Source organism: Vipera berus, assembly GCF_964194415.1.
Source record: "Vipera berus genome assembly, chromosome: 3".
NCBI lineage: Eukaryota > Metazoa > Chordata > Lepidosauria > Squamata > Viperidae > Vipera > Vipera berus.
Genome location: NC_138204.1, coordinates 177730336 through 177749164, shown reverse-complemented (window position 1 = coordinate 177749164; position 18829 = coordinate 177730336).

Here is an 18829-nt window from a genome sequence, read left to right as displayed (position 1 = left end):
GAATTCCTGGAAGGCTGATATTCAGACATATCAGCCATCGATAGAGGTGTACAAATAAACCATATTTACACACCTTTCAGAAGAAACAATAAAAAAGCTGAGAAGGAAACAAAAAGACCAGAATACATCCCATCTAGCAGCCAATACCCAGATAATACATGGGATTAATACCAGGCAAACAATCAAGTAACTACCACGAATAAAATCATACCCCTACCAAAACTGACAGGACAAGCTACTGCAAACAACAATAGCATTTTAGCCTTATATACTGCCCCACAGCACTTTACATCACTCTCTGAGCAGTTAACAATGTAAGCATTATTTGCATTTTGCCCCCAACAATCTGGGTCCTCATTTTGCCAACCTTGGAAGGATGGACAGCTGAATCAACCTTGAGCCCCATCAGGATTGAACTCCAAGCTGTGGACAGATTTCCCAGCAATACTGCACTTTAACTACTGTGCCACCAGGGCTTCTAAATAAACAGGAAGCAAATCCCAGTTACCTGCACTGTTGCTACCTAATTAGGTAATGAAACATCTGCAAGCAAACAACCAAGCTCAGAGAGCACCAATCGAAGCATGTGTATGAGTCCTGATTTGGACAACTCTAGTGAAAGGGCAACAAACATTGGTACTTTGTTGCATGAGGTCAAGAGGAAATAAGCCAATAAAAGCCATTCTTGGTGACTGCCCTCACACTTTGGATCTCCACAATCAGGATAAACCTTCTCTGATGTCAACAACATGTTTATTCAGTAGGCATTCACTGCAGATTATAACTGTACACTGTAAAACCCAAAGCTATGTAAATAGAAATTTTACACATTATTGATTACCAATTTGGCAGTGGGTTTTGAGGATAGTTGCTTGATTACTTTTTCTCTCTTTTCGACCTTATAAATGAGTCATGACCTACAATTAGAATACAGCATGTTTAATAACTTCATTAGTCAAATGCCAGGCTCTGGAGCTTTATCTCTGGGGCATTGCAGCAAAAGGACCTTTCATTGGAGCACTTTGGTTAGCCATTAACTCTTCTACAAGGTTGCTATATTAAATATATTATAACAGAATTTCCCAAAGCAAAATTGTTCATGTCAACAGCTCAATGAAAGAACATACAAAAAGGGTAATTAGACAAAAATATAACTAAATGTTATCTATATCATAGTCTTGATTTAGTATTTACTCTCTTTCTCACTTTCTCAGCACTGTTTGCATTGCTGGAAATTTATAAGGTACCATGCATATTTGCTTCTTTATTTTTTATGTACATTTATGTACATTTTCAGCCACTCTATGCATTGAATAGCTAAGCAGTAAAACAGGTAAAACAGTAAAGCAGCTAAATGGATAAGGTCTTTTCTTAGGCATCTTCACATTCTATTTTGAGGAAGAGGCCTTGTAATACATCAGCTTTTGTGCTGTTTCCATATTAGCTTTGAATGCATATGGTCCCATCTCATAATCGCCATGGGACAGCTCAGCTGGTTTATTGCTGCAAGTTCAGTTTTCCATTTGAATTCAGTAAAATTTGGGAACAGGCCATTTTTCTATTGCTGACAATTCTTGCCTCTTGTCTGCTGAACTTTCTCCTTCCACATATTTATAAGCCATTTAACTTTATGTCTGCACTTTACCAGCCTTCTGAGCATAGTTATATTTTATTTAGGAGCCTCTAAATCTTCAGGACTGTAAGTGTAAATATTGGGTTTTATGTTATGTTTTTCCTTACTTACCACAAGGGTCACCTGTTTCCCCTATAAACTATTATAGGTTAATAACACATATTTGCCATTCTATTATGTCAATACTTGAGTTGTAACCATGTCACTCAAAATGTACTTTTGGAATATGCTTAGAAAAATTAAGGGCATTCCAGAGCAAATATTGGTTGAAGAATGACTTAAAGGGAGATGAAAAACAATATTATAAGTAGAAGTCTCTTCAGGTAGCCTTCCTTTTTGGTATTACCTAATTATATAATTCATGTGTGAATAAAAGGGAACAGAGCAGCACAAATATTCCTAGTCTACAATGTTGCAGATGCAACTGAATCTATCAATCCAAATTTATATTTTCTGCTTGCTAAATTGCCAGCATAGGTTGTTCACCATTTCTTTAGCACATGAATGGATAATGCTATCCTCCATGCATTTCCAATTCATTGCAAGTATGTCTTTCAACTATGTTTTGAAGTCCAATTCAGAACAATTTTCTATCCAAACATAGTCTGTACTATAGCTTTCTGCCCCAGTTTTTGTAACTACAGAATCTAGCATACTCACTCTTCTCCAAGTCACTGCCTTCAGTAGCTATTTTATTCTGGACTAATAGTTTCCTATATTTTTCACTAATTGGCAGCTGTCATTTTTATTATGTATTATTTATTGAATTATTGGTCAATAATCGTCAATAAGTCAATAGAATTTCTTCATTCTATAGTATTTTTTCATCCTAATTTCCGGTTTGCATGCACAGCACTGGCAGACATGCACGAAGGACGCTTTCCCCGCCATTTGGTTTTTCTTCCTTGAGGACCCTGAAAAGGGTCAAAAGTCCCCCTGGAGGGACGATCACCGTGAGGAAGCTCTCCCTGAGATCGCGGAAGGGTGGCAGCCCTCCATTTGATCCGGAGCAGCTCCTCTGGCCGATCACTAAGCCGCTCCCTGCTGAAAGCCAACCATCAAGCACAACAAAGCAATCTGGAAGATTTGGGTGAGATCTTACCTTTCTTACTTCCCTAATTACTTTCCTGTGGGACTTTTCTGAAAATCTTCTCCCCCTTTCTTGAAAGATCAGTGAGTGACTACTTGGGGAACTAAAACCTTAAAGCCTCAAAAGAAATTAAATGACTAAGCTAAATAATTAAGCAACCCTATTGTACTGCTGGAATTTCTGGGCCACTAAAAAGTTCTTATTTCTGCGGGGACCTACTACCCTATTTACTGCTAAAAAAATTGATTAATTGGAATCAATTAGCCTGGAAAAAGATTTTACATGCTATTGAGGACATTGTGCTATAGTGGTGAAACCTGGTATAGCAAGTAAACCTTTTTTTTCTGTGAGATCTGGCTGTAACAGATTTGTCCTTGACATTATCTTTAAAGATAAGAATTGGGAACACCTGGCACCAAAAACAACCTTTAGTAATAGTGGAGGTGGACATTCACTGACTTTTATCAAAATAGCCTCCACTAAAGGAACATATTCCACCACTTGACTATAGACTTATACTTGAAACAATCCTGGCAATGACTAAACAAATGAAAGCCAGACTGAAAGACAAATCTGACAGCATAAATTCACCAAATGAGACTCTGACTTCAATTGATGAACTGACAACCCAAAAACTAACAGAAGAGGAGGAAATCAACAACAAAATAGGGGACTCTAAAGAACACCAAGTACAATTTACTGAGAGCCTTGATGCCCAAACTTTGATTTCAACTATAAAATCTACAATTCAACAAACTACAGAAGCTGAAGAAAGCAATACTAAGATGGAGGAGGCCAAAGGCCTTCAAATACAGTACATTAAGAATCTAATTTCTTCATCCTATTCTTCATCCTATTTTCCCACTCCATAGAGAGTTCTTCCTCCTTACAATTCCTCCTTTCTGATAGTGCGCACTCCTTTTGCTTTTCACTCAATGGAAAATTGCCCTCCCTCAACCCAAATATTAAAGAGGGCAATTAAGATTTAGGTGGGAGAGGAAAAAACCATCAGAAAAAATGCCCAGTGAGAACTGCAAGGAGGAAGAACTCTCTAGATTGATGAAAGATTTGATAAGTGAAATTATGAAGTTTTAACAAGTGCTTCTTTGCTTCTGTGAAACTCAGTTATCAATTTCTCCTTGCTTAATGGTGTAATGTAAGAATAAAGAAACAACTTGTTTCTTCTGCTTTGATAATTGTAGCAGCAGAGCAGTAATGATACAACAAGAGGAAAGAAAGGATCTGTCTAGATATCAAAGGTGACAATGTGGAAGAGAGCAGGAAGGCAACCATATGTTTAAACATATGGGAAAGCAAAGGAAGACAATGAGGATCAGTAAGAAGGAAATACTCCCTAAAAGGAAAACCCAGATCACCCGGCAATGCATAATTTTCCTGCACAATGGGAAACGGAAAAAGAAGGAGAAAAACATCCAGTCAGGGTCTTTGGTGGCCATAGTCTTTCCTTTTGTAACATTGAACTAAGCACCAACATGGCCCTATTGTTAAAGCATGTTATCTGGTCTATAACATTTAAAGTTAGCTTTTGAAATAGCCAGGAACAATATGGGAAAGATTGTTTAAGACAGAGGGCACAATTGCTCTCACTATCCTTAAAAGAGCATTTTTAAGTAGTGGAGAGGCTTGTATTCACTGGGGGGTCTTTGGGCTTCAAATCATGTGAAGTCTCTGCAGTTCAACCTAACTTACATATGGATGCCCAGCTGTAAAGTCAGGATACAGGAACAGTGGCGTAGCGTGGGTTGTCAGCACCCGGGGCAATTTGCGCCCCCTAACCCGGTGACGTCATGGCACCGCCAAAAAGACGCGCCCCGCAGTGGCGTAGACTTTCCAAGAAGAGTTGCGCGCATGCGGGATGCTTCCGGGTCCCTCTCGAGGGCGGCTGGGCGGGGCTCCGACCTGCAAGAGCCGCTGCATTCAAGCTCGCACGTGAGCCCCGCTAAATAAAGCCACGCATGTGCACGAAGCTAGGCCAGCCGGCCGGCGGGTCCGTCTTCGCTCGGCCAAGCCTGCCGGGGCGCCTGCGGGGCGCTTGCGGTTGGCCTGAGCCTGGGCGGAGAGTTGGGCGCTTCTATTTAATTTATTCAGTTTATGTGGCCGCCCATCTCACCTGCCGGACTCATTTCGCTTTGCAAGAAAGAGCAGCTCGAGAGCGGAGCCAAGCCAACTCTGTGCAGCCCTTGGGGCTCCCTGAGCAGCTCAGTGCGAGCGCCCCCCCCAGATGTTGCGCCCGGTGCGGCCGGCCCCCCCTGCACCCCCCACGCTACGCCACTGTACAGGAATTTAGGGGTGGGCTTAGAATAGGCAATCCTGTTTTCATTGGCATACTTATCTTTGGGTCACAACTTTTCTCTTTCTGCATTCTGTCATATAATAAGTTATTTCTTTCTGAGCATGATCTTAAAACAGACTATATATTTTAAAAAGTGGTGGACAAAATGTATACTTTATTCAGGTGGAAATAATCATATACCAAAACCCTTCCTTATTTATGTGGGGGGGGAAAGTGTGTAAGACTGTGGACTCATAAAATTTAAGCTTTTTATATGTTTAGATTGTTTTTATTTTCTTTCCATGTCTCACTTCGATAAAGAAAAAAGTAATTATTTTGCCTATCTGTTTCACCTAAAGGTCTCAAACTCAGAAGGCAAAACATGAAAACTAATATTAAAAAGAGTTAATAATAAAAAGTTATAGTAGGACTCTTATATTTGGTGACTTAACAAAAGAGGTTTGAATTATAATGTCTAGTCACAAAAGTAAATTTGGTCTGAAATTATTTTATTTTTCTAGAGCCTTTATTAGATTGGGTCACTTTTTATTGGGCAGATTGTTGAAGATATGGATGCCACGAGTTCCTTTATTATTCCATTGGTGTGAAGTTTTATTAGAATTAAAATATTAAACCATACTTTCAGAAGTAATTTCAGTACAGTGATGCTGGAAAAAGTTGAACGTAGGTAGAACCCTATGCACACATTAAATGAAGGTCATTCAGTATTTACTAAATCAGACAGATATAGTCACTCCATTAAGAGCATCTAGAGTTGGCTTTTGAGTGAAGGGTTGAGAATATTTCCAATTTGCAAAGTGTTTGGAATGGGCAGAAAAACAATCCAGTTTGCTCTCATTTGATCTCATACATATATATAATTCAAATATAATTAATCTGGCCATTTTAGGTGGCTTTTTTTTTACTTCTATTAATATATCTACAAATTGGTGACATGGTTTATCACAGAGGTAGCAGCACCTAGACAGAGTTGGCTAATCCTGAAAAAAAATGAAAATTAATACTTGGGTAGGATATCTCCCAGAAAATCCAGGGTTGTAGGTGAGATTGGGGAGCAAAATAATATCCAAAGAAGGCCATGGCAAATTTACAAATATCTGTGAAGAAAATGATATGAATATGTCCATGTACTCATCATAACAATCAAGTCTAATATGAAGATAGGTTTACTTAAACCTTGCCCTAACCTTGGGGAGTCTCTAACCTACATGAAGCTTCAAGGGTCACATGTATCCCTAGAGTTGAATAAATAATGCATTATAGAAACAGGGCACATTTCAGACCTTTTATCTTATAAGAGAAGTTTATAGTGATACCATTATCCTATTACAGATAGTTCTAAGTTAACAACTACTCATGTATGGCAAGATGCTTAAAGAGGGCAACTTCTGACAGATCTTATAGTTGCAGCTATTGCAGCTTCTTCTCCTGTGTTGTGTGATTATGATTCAGATGTTTGGCAAGTGGCTTGCAATTATAATGTTGCAGCATCCTGCAATCATGTGAGCACCATTTGCAGCCTTCACTGCTAGTTTCTGATGAGCAAAATCAATGGAGAAACTGGCAAAAGGTTGCAAATGGCAAGCACATGATCATGGGACATTGTGACCATGTTGGATTCAAGAAGTGACAGCAACTGGGATTGGTGTTATAAGTTGGTGTGGTCATATGATTGTGTGCTTTATAGCACATTGCTTAGTTAAGAACTTCCCTGTCTCAATTATCATTGGTAAGTGAAAACTATTTGTATATTAAAAGGAAGGAGGCAATGAACTTGTCCAGGCAGTTGCCAGGAGTCAACATACACAAAAAAGTAGTAAAAGTATGGTGTAATTAGCCTGATATTTCATAATCAAGCAAAAGGAAAGACCAAGCAACTTAGTTATTTTGAGGTTTTTTTTACAAGTGAGATCACCATATACTTTCACAAAGCAGTTGTGAACTGGTTCTTTTCAGAATGAAACATCCCTAGTTGGGATTATAATTAAGGAAATGGATGTAATTCTAATATCAGCAGTGGATTTTTCTCAGAATGGGAATAGAGACTGCTTGATCCAGTCCTGGATCCTTTACTCTTATTTTTATTTTTCTTCTTATTTTTATTAATGACTTAGATCAGGGGTGTCAAACTGCCGGCCCGCAGGCCAGAGCGTCACGGAGAAACCGTGCCCATCCCATTGCCGGCCATGGGAAAAAGTTCCGATACGTCGCACGACGTCACGTGACGTCGCAAGTTTGACATATCTGACTTAGATGAAGAAGTAAATGACTCAAATTGGGGTAAATTGCAAAACTGTAAATGACTCAAAATTGGGTAACTAACACCATAGAAAATAGAAATAAAATTCATAATGAACTTGATAAGTTAAAAAAAGGCTTTAAAATAAAGGTTACAATTTTAAAAAGAGAAATAAAAAGTTATGCACTTGGGGGGAAATGGTCAAATGTGCAGTTACCAATAGGGATACATGGATTGACAGCAGTAGTTCTGAAAAAATTGAAACAAGAATTGATTATAAATTGAATAAATTATTGGATGTAATACATCCATTTTATACTGTATTACCACTCCATATTGTTCATGTGTCCAGGTCAGGGCATTATCCTTTACAAATGTTTTAAACAAATTGGTTTCAAACGGCAGTGAAAGTTTTTAGATGAATAGAAATTTAATCCTATAAGAGAGATTCACCTTGGGTGAAAAAAAGACCAAGAAAGAATTTGATAGATTCTCTGAATACCTGAAAATACCTGTCACATAGAAGAAGGCTTGTTCTCTATCATCCCAAAGTACAAGACATAAAATGATGGCTTTACATTACAGAAATATATCTTTCTGCTGAATGTTAGGAAAAGTTTCCTGACAGTAAAAGCAAGTGACAATAGAATCCAGTGAGCTGGAAACCTCCTTCCACTGGATGTGTTGAAGCAAAGGCTGAGGGTGTATCTGTTGTGGATTGCTTAATATGGATTCCTACACAGATCAGAGGTTCACTTAAAAGGACCCTTACAATTCTCTGATTTTATGCAACAGCAGTTGGCAAGTTGCATCACTTTTAAAACTTGCCAATTACATTTCCGTGGAATGGATTATTAACTGTTTGGCCACAAAATGAGACCTTCCCAATGGTGAGTTTAATAACATCTGCTCTAAAGTGTTAGGTTGTGCAGTTGCTTGGTAATAATTTAACAGCAGTTTTCTGAACAAAATATTAACTCTATTAATGCCATCCTTTAATTTAAAGTATTTATCATTTCTCACTCTCAGTGGGAAGCAGGTAGCTAATTTCAAGGTTCATATAATGAAATGTTCTCTCATTTCAAAACCTGTTAGGAGTCTTCAAGGCTCAAAGAACTGTTTAACTGATTACACAACCTTTCAGGAATAAGCTGCTAGTAGAGATTTAGTTTAACTGATTAAGAATCACTAAGGCAAAATATGAAATCTAGGTTTGTATACATTTTTGTGCATAATATTACCTAAAATTTATGATCTTGGTACATGGTACAAAAAGTATAAATTACAGGGAATAATAGAGTATTTTGTGTGGATAGAATGCATAATTGCTAATTTTGCCTAGGCGATTTAGCTTAATATAATAAGTAAGAAAACTACCTTTCTTAGTAGGCATTTCACCTAGTTGTTTTGTTCTGTGAGCACTTGGGATAATACTTTTTCAATAAGTCATTCCAGCAAATAATCGTGGATGTTAGCCATGACAGGATGGAGCAGGTAAATATCATTTGCCATCCTGTCATGGGCTCTCATGGGATTCATGCTTAATTTGGGAAAACAGTTGGGAATGAAACACATATATACAGCGATTCTCGTGGATGGAGTGGAAACTGCAACAGGTTAAGATGCTAGCAGAAAAGAAGCTGTGGTTTGAGGAGAAGAAGATCATCAAGACATTTAGACAGTGAAGGCTATTGAAGAAGTACCACTGAAAGATCACTAAAGACCACCAGCTCCTAGATAATGGAAGATGAGGAAAGATGGCACAGATGAGGTCATGTCTATCGGGTACACAGAGATAGAGAAGGGTATCCAAAGATCAATGTTCCTCAGACATGTGGACTTTCCAACTAGGCTCTTGATAAGGGAATACAGCTATCTATACACCACTAATTTAGGCACATGAACTTCAGAAGAAGCATTACTTTGCAGACAGGAAAATAGTCAATCACTGGCTGGCAGACCAATAACAGTGATAGAATTATTTACTATTTATACTACCTTCTAACATTTATTATGAGTTACATCAGACCTACAAAGAGGAGTGATTTACAAGATTTAGTAATTTGCACATCATCTTGTACAGGTATTGATATTTTTTTTCCAAAAGTAGAGTTCATCGCTTTGTTCCCTATTTGTTGACAAAAATGCAGTATCTTCTGCAGTTGTAAGCAGTTCAGATGTTATTTTTAACCTGCATTTGTGCTTTCTTAGACCATTGGTATATTACTATCCCTTCCTATCGCTAGAAATGTATGTCATCTTCCAGAATCCTGTTTACAAAAGGATTCAATTGATATCTTCCTTTAATCTTATATTAATCTTTTAGGAAGTTAGGTAATTATTAAGTACATTATTTGTACATTTTCCTATGTTTGCTCTGATATTTTTTAAAAAAATCTTTTTTTCTAATATTTCCTTAATCAGCTTATATTTCTAATTGAAATTTATTTGCTTCTCTTTTCTTGCTTTTTATTGAAAGTCTGTGTTATAGTGATTGATTGACTTTGTTTCATTGACTATCTTGATAGCTTATTCTGAAAGTCACTTGGATATTTTTCTGTCTGAAATTTGGAAAATATATATAGTTTCAGTTTTCATATGTCTTCCTCTAATTCCCTTTCACATAGATGAAGTACACATAATGTATCACTTGCACTGATCTTATATTTTGACTTAATGTTTTCCAAATCACGTCTTTTTGCTTTTTGGCATACCCAGTTTTTTTATTTTAAAATTTAACTCATATATTTCACAACAATTCATTAACTACTCCACAATCTAGACTTGGAAAAGTTCTTGTTTACTGGATAATACTTTTTTATTTCCTCTTTCCTCTAATGGATATAGTCCATTAGATTCTGATATGGTATATCTGATCATAATCAGTGATGTTTTATACATAATTAAGTGGGTATTAGTAACAAGCAACAACAAAAGTTTATAAAACTTTATTAACTTATCTCCAGCCTCCAAATTTTCAGTTCTAAATTTCCTCATTTCTCCAACTTTTGTTTTCAGTCTCCATTTAGCAGCCTCCCTTGTAATTTACCATAAAATTCATTGGTGTCCTCTACCACAGTATCAATATCACTGTATAACACCAATATTTGCTTACAAAACTATTTGTTTCTATATTAGCAGTGTTTATTTTGAGTATCATTGTTGTTTCATTCTTTCATATAGAGGCCTGTCCCAGAAACCCTCTGAGTCCACACACTCCTCACCCTGCTTTCTTGGTGTAGTGGCTTTGTATTTACTGTTTCACAACTTATATTGCAGTGGTATATTATGAGAGAGATAGGATCCCCAGAGTCTAAACAACTTACTGGAAAGTGCAAAGAAGAAAACATGATAAATTTTATAGAACCATATTCTAGGCCTGAAATGAGGCATGCAATTAGAGAAATCAAACCTCATTCTTTGGAGATAGATCAATGTCACAAGTTGTTAAATTACTTTTTAAAAAAAGGAAAACAAAGAAAATGCTTTAAGTAATCATTCAGTGACAAAGTAAAAAAAAAGCGAAAGAGCTGCTTAAAACACAGAATCAATTTTAAACAGATATCCAAAAGGGGTAAAAAAAAACCAGATGAAAGGATATATAAGATTCTTAGAGGATCAAGACGATGATCTGACCCTAATTTAGAAAAAAAAATCTGCTAGAAAAAGATTGCAAGTTATATAAAAGCAAAATTGATTATATAAAGTAAAAAGGACATAGATATAAATGATAATAAATTACAAATACACGGGGAAATATTAACTAACCTTATGGATTATGACTGTTCTAATTAAAATTGTTATCTATTCTTTAGGACACCCAGATGCCTGAAGTAAAATCACCCTGCTTGACTTTATAGACTTTTTCCTGCTCCTTGTAATTGGTTTCCTTTACATTTATTTATTTATTTATTTATTTATTTATTTATTTATTCGGTTTATATACCGCCCTATTCCCAAAGGACTCAGGGCGGTTTACAAGGCAAAATTTAAAAACAATCCAATATAAAATTAAAATTAAATTAAATTAAGTCTAGCCGCAAAAATTAAATCACAATTTAAAAACATGAAACCCCTCAGTCCAGACCAGATAGCTCAAAGAGCCAGGTTTTTAGGTCCCGGCGAAATGAACGAAGGTCGGGGGCAGTCCGGAGTTCCGTTGGCAGTTGATTCCATAGGGCAGGCGCGCCCACAGAGAACGCCCTCCCCCTGTGGATCGCCCGTCGGCAATCCTTGACCGGCGGTACCCTGAGGAGGCCCTACCTGTGGGAGCGCACAGGACGATGGGAAATTGACGCTGGCAGCAGGTGTTCCCTTAGATAATCCGGGCCCATGCCATTTAGGGCTTTATAGGCCATCACCAGCACCTTGAATCTCACCCGGAGGGCAACCGGAAGCCAATGCAGCTTGCGGAGAAGAGGTGTTACATGGGAGTATCGGGAGACTGATACATGAGAAACTGAAAAGATTTCTTTTTCTTTTTCCAGCCTCAGACTACATTTTTTCCCTCCATGTCACCCATAATTAAGATTCTCACATAATTGTAAAATACAAAAAACTTTTTTTTTCTTTAGAAGGCAAGGAGCTGTGGGGAACTCCTTTGGTTTTGTCCTCAGGTCTATGCGTTAGGGATGCGGTGGCTCAGTGGGTTAGGACGCTGAGTTTGTCGATCAGAAGGTCAGCAGTTTGGCGGGTCGAATCCCGAGTGCCGTGTAGCAGAATGAGCGCCTGTTACTTGTCCCAGCTTCTGCCAACCTAGCAGTTCGAAAGCACGTAAAAATGCAAGTAGACAAGTGGCACAAGTTCTACATTGGTTAAATATTGTAAACTAACAAAGAAATGAATCATCCATTGCTAAAGAGGAAAAATGCATAAATCACATGTTAAAATTAATGATAAACATCATTTAATATTGAACAGAATGAATAAGAAGCTTGTTAGTTGGCTGGGCAATATATATATATAAGCGCACAATCTATTCTCTTCAGAATGGAAATGCAGCCAGGAAATATGAAAATATGTTTCCCTTTCACTGAGATGTCATTTTTTAAATGGCCAACATAAAAATACCCTGTCACTGACATGTCACTGACTGACTCGCACGTTTTGGTAGCAAGTAGATAATCATTTTTTTCACTAATGCAAAAACACAGCTCCTACTGATGGATGCTGAACTAAAAAAGAAATATGGAAACTAATATTGCATATGGTAACTGTAGCAAGATTATTGTACACATAAAGAATAAATATTCACATTAGAGTATTGTATTATAAACTTTATGGAGCTCACAAAAATGAAAACTTTTTTAAAAAAACTAGAAGCCTTGTATTGACATTTTGCTGAAAAAAGAAAAGAGTGAACTAATGATATGTGGATCTGGGGATTAGAAAGATTTAAGAAAGAATGATGAAAAAAGACAGAAGTCAAAAATCATTTTCTTTATTTTTTCACTTATTTTCTAATTTCCTACCTTTTCCCTTTTTCTTATTTTTCTTTTCCTTTTTTATACTTTTATGGTATTGAAAATATTTAAGTAATATATTTTTTAAAACAGTGTTTACATGACCCTCTTTCTCCCATCTGCTATAAAAAATTAAAATATAGTAAAAATATAGTAAAAGTTATTTTAGAATTTAGTTATGGTTAAATCCCTGTCTTAGAGTTAATCATGGGCATTAATTACGCTAAGCTGACAATTTCTCATAGTTTACAAAACACTGATCATCTTATCCCTATGTCTGGTCTGTCCTCTTCTTCACTGATCTTTCTGTTATCTAGGAGTGAATTACCTCTTTAGCAGCCAAAACTGCTTAAATCCAACTTAGTAGGCTACCCATCTTCTTTTCCATCTCCCAAACTGCAAAATCAGTACTCTTTTGTGCCAACATCATGCTCCATCTTCATTTTCTATCTCCAAAGCATGAAAAATATCTTTGTGAAAATCCTATCTGTATCTCCACTGTTTTCCACACACTTAGCTTATTATATATTTGTATTAGCCCCTACCTGTACTCTTTATACACTTATGATTGTGTATCATCTGACCCATCCACTGCGATAATCAAGTTCGCAGATGATACAACTGTGGTGGGTCTTGGTGGGGATTAGACAGCATATAGGGTGGAGGTACAAAAACTATCCATATGGTGTAGTAACAACAACTTGCACCTAAATATCGGCAAGACAAAAGAGATGGTGTTAGACTTCCGGAGAAAAAAGGAGGAACCTGCCCCACTTTACATCGAGGAGGACTGTGTAGAGAGAGTTTCCTCATTTAAATTTCTGGGAGTCTACCTCTGTGATCTGACCTGGAAAGTTAACACAACCCAGGTGGCTAGAAAGGCCCAACAGAGGCTTCACTTTCTTAGGGTCTTGCAGAAGAACAGGGTAGAACAACAGCTAATGACCCTCTTTTACCGGTCTACCATAGAGAGCGTCCTCTCGTATGGTATTGTGGTTTGGTATGCTGGTCTGACAGCCGCGGACAGGAAAGTATTACAGAGGGTAGTGAGCACAGCACAAGACATTGTGGGCTGTTCCCTGACACCACTGGATGACATCGCCAGGGCTCGTTGCCTTGGAAGAGTGAGGAAGATTCTCAGGGATGACTCACACCCTGGACGGTATCTCTTTACTCTACTACCATCCGGTAGGAGATACAGGAATATAGCCAGCCGTACCAACAGGATGAAAAATAGCTTTTATCCGTGGGCTGTTAGGCTTTTAAATGGGACATAATCTTATGCAGAATTGACTTGGGAGACCAGTGTGTGGTGTAGTTGGTTCACATGGTGTGGTAGGATGGAGGGTTTGTTGTCACTGTGTGTTGGGGGGAGAGAGCACGGAGGGAGGCTCAGTTAATCTCAATGTACACATGTTGTACTTTGACAATAAAGGTTTATATATATATATATATCTGTGAGATCAAGTGACAAAATGGAAGCCAGTGCTTCGATATAACCTTCCTTCCTTCTGCAGATCCTCTTGAGCAGTCTGAAAGAAACAGAAACAAGTCCAAATGCAAGATTTATGAAATATGCAGTTAATTCTATTGTGACTGAAAAATAATTTCCAGTCCATGAGGTTATATCTTATCTTTACATTCAGTGGTGGGTTTCAAACATGTGAACAACCAGTTCTCTGTGTGGATGCTGCTTCCGGAAGTCCATTCTGGGCCTGGGCAACAAAAAAATTAGCTACCGGTTCTGCCAAAGTGGTACAAACCAGCTGAATCCCACCATTATTTACATTGGATCCTGCACCATGAGGGAATTTAAAATAAGTATAAAATCTAGAAAGGTAAGTTTTTTTAAAAAAAAATCAAGGTAAAAATTAAATCTAACCATATAAAATGTGCTGTTGGTAACCTCAGTTGGATTTTTCCACACCTGAAAATACAACTGGGTGATACACATTCTTGCTGTGACTTGGCAAAATAGACCTTGATAATTAAAGTATGAATTTGACATGCTTTTTGTTTGTTTTCCCCAGGAAATTTCACTGAGAAATATACAAAATAACAAGTCACTTAAAACCAATTATCTGATTCACAATTTTGACACTAAATCATAATTTGTTCACCCAGGGTTTGTTGAGACATTAACTATAAATGAAGATTCATAAACCCCACTAACTAAATTTATACAACTTACCAAGACCAAAACTAAAAGTTATGTTGTGTATAAATCAGTGAATGTGTTTTATAACATTAAATGTCCTGAAAAAAATGTTATTTGCTAGGAGTTGTCAGCAAGTATAATTTAGACACTTAATTCCCTTTTACAGATTAACATTTTCATTTAATTTATATCTGCATCTAAAATTAATTAATTGATCAGGAGTAAAATCTTTAAGTTAGAAAATCAATAAAGGAACATCTGTTCATTTCAATGTAAATCATGTGCAATAACTAATAATATATATATACTATGTAATATGTCTATTGATAAATTACATCTCAAGAGTAATGATAAAAACTCAATTTTGTAATTCAATGATTTTGGGAAAGTATGATTGTCAGTTCATTTAATTTTTCTAAATAATAATGTGGCATGTACTAGGTTCTTCAATTGCCACTTGTTTCTTATGTCTAGTAAGTGCAATGGGTTAAAATACAACAGAGTAGTGTGACTAAACAAGAAAAAACATGAATATGCATAAAGAAGTGGGCATGACTGCAGTGAAAGGAACATTGCAAATATCTGTTATACCACAGAGGGACACAGCAAATGTCACTATTTGGTTTTTCAGAGAACATATTTCATCAGAGTATACTGAATGTCTTCAAGTGTTCATCTTTTGATAATTAGTGCATAGGCATATATTAATTTGTCAAAGAAACAGTACACTTTATTTTGCTCATTTTTGAGTGGGTTGGTTAATCTTCTGTTTAAAGAAATTACTCTGAAGAGGATTTGATGACAGAATATATAATATACTATATCAATCAAGATAATAGTATAAGGTAAAAAGCAGCAGCTTCCCTTTCAGGGGTGATTTTAGTACTTGCAGATTCTGTAGCTTCTGAAGCTCTTAGAAGACTTCATTCAGTTATGAGCATCATAAGTCTGATTTATATTGCCAGAAATTTGATCCTTATGATCCAGTATTAGCTACTTCTCTTGGCAATAGAACACTATGGCTCAGATACCACTGCTGTTTCTTATAATCTTATGAGCTGGAACATATTTTCCACTCCCACATCTGTTAGCCTGCTTTTCTCATCATTTAATATCATTCCAAGTTTGTTTCTAATCACATAAACAACATTTCACCTGAGCAAATAACTGAATAATTTCATCTTTTTTTCAATTTTCTCTAATGTACGCTGAAAGTTATAAAATATGCTGTGGCTAAAGTGTGCAAACTAATCCTGCAAAATTAATGCTGTGGAATTTTTATTAGTCCTGCACACAGAGTGAAAAAGAGCGATTTAATGGTCCCACATAGATTGATTTTAAAATGAGATATACATGAGAGAAAGAGAGGGGGAGGGGGGACAGGAAGAGAGAGAGAGAGAGAGAGAGAGAGAGAGAGAGAGAGAGAGAGAGAGAGAGAGAGAGAGAGAGAGATGATATATTTTAAAACGTATTTTCTTAAGCTTTTTGGAGGGGGTTGAGTTTATTCAGCACTTATAGCAATAGCACTTTGACATATACTGCTTCAAAGTGCTTTACAGACCTCTCTAAGTGATTTACAGAGTCAGCATACTGCCCCCAACAGTCTGGGTCCTCATTTTACTGACTTCAGAAGGATGGAAGGCTGAATTAACCTTGAGCCGTTCAGAATCGAACTGCTGAATTGCAGGCAGCCAGCAGTCAGCAGAAGTAGCCTGCAGTACTACATTCTAACCACTGTGCCATCAGTATGTTTGTTATAAATAATGTATTCATCTAGTTTTGAGTAAACTTTAATAGGATTGAACGATCATTCTACAGATACTTGGAAATATGTAGAGCCCATTATGGTCCTTGTGATTTACACCTAAATAATGTATAGAGCTACCACATATGAATGTAAATGAATATATGGGTGGACTATCTATTGGAATTGGGCAGCCAATAAATGTTGCTTTTGTGCTTTTGTTCAAATCAGCAGATTGAAATGCCTTTTCCAAAGTCAAATTAGACTCAGAAATCTAGTTTACATACACTTCACAGGTTTTTTAAAAAATTGGGGTCTTTATTAAAATAGGACAGAGACTATTATGTAGACATGCAGAAAGCCCAGAGGAGTCAGAAGAGGAACTATAGTCACTTTGTCCCCTGCCAACATATCATAACATGGCACAAATAATAGCTGGCAACATTATTTTTCTGCTTTGTGTTCATGACGTGGTTTCATCTTGTCTCTAGTCTATGAGTGAGGCTGGTTTCAGTCATCATTAGCTACAGTAGCATTAATATTTGCTCCCTTATTCTAACAATATCTAGAGGCAAAATCTGTTAGGATTTGTGTTCTATTACCTTGGAGGTGACTGCAGTGAGGTAGAATAGTGATGGTCAACAGAGATAACAAACTTCATGCTTGAATCATTTTTAATTGATTCAAGAATAGGTTGACATCTGCCCCACCAGTTTGTTTAACAGATAGACTTGCTACTGGCAAACATTTAGCGTGATGATATTTAATTCATTCATGCAAACATCAAAAATCATTAAGTCTCTCTTTTGCATAAAATATTCATAGTAGAGGAAAGAAAAAATTGATTGCCAAACATTCTGATTTTTCAGTTAAAATGAATAATAAAACCCCTGAAGATTAAATTAACAGCTGCTGAAAAAAACAAAAGAATAAAGTTGCATGTTCTCAGTGAGGTTTCTGCAGAATGGGCTCCTACCAACCATAAAAAATGTTATATATGCAGCCTTTCTCCTGGGGGGTGGGTTGAGAAGGGTTTGTGAGTGTGGGTGTGCATGTGTCTGCCTAGCACTTTCCAATGGCTTGATCTAAGAACTGAGCTATACAAGTCAGACTTGTAGCAGTAATACTCACCAAATCACTATGTATGTACTGTATGTACAGTATGTATGTATGTAGTCAATAATTCAGTCAGTATATATGGTCTCTCACTGACTTTGTATGCCAGATAACATACTTTTATTCTGTAATTCTGATCTCTTGTATTAATGATTCTAAAAAATATTCTCAACTCCCTCGTGGGTTGTTATTTACAAATATTATTTTATACATAATGGACAAGACGTTTCCTTAAACTTTACATTTGTTCCTTAAAAATTCTCAGAATGCATTGGCTAAATACACAGCTCAGAGAGGTAAGTTGTGTGTTCCCCAAATGGCGGAGTCTTAATGTAACAACATTGAGGAGCTCAGAGAGGTAAGTTATCTGTTCCCCAAATGGTGGAACCTTAATGTAACAACATTGAGGAGCTGAGTGTTCTTATTACACACACTTGCTTTTGATGAGGAGAGAACATAAATACTTAGTAAATTGCTTTTAAATTGCTCTCTAATGAGTTACATAGCAAGTCCCTTTCCATAATACCTCTTCCTTCTTTCTCTCTCTTTGCAATTGCCCAAATAACTCAGTTGAAAGTAGTGATTTACATTTCTTCAGTTTTCAATGTTAAATATTAAATGTTCTGAGAATTTTTATGAAACAATAGAAAAGCAGATGGCATTAGCAGAATCTCCTGGATTATACAAACTTCTTATTGCTTGTATGTGTATGTGTGAGCATGGGCATGTGCATGACAACACTAATGCAAGGATACAATGAAAGAAGATAGAAATTATTCTGGCAGCTGTGGATTCTGAAATATACATTTATAAAGTCTATTTTCCATCGTAAAGAACTTCTTTAAAAACGTTGTTCCATAACTAACAAAATAATTAAAATGTTATTTAATATAACAGTATTTAACAAACAGATTTTAATTCATTTAGAGGAAAAATGTTTTCTTTGAGGCTTACCATGGCAACGTGCTTCCATAGTTTTTCTGCCAGAGAGTGGTTTACTTATAAAGACAAATGTCCAGTAATAGAAATGCTCTCTTCTAGTAATGGCAAAGTGGGCGGCCATGTTGAATAAA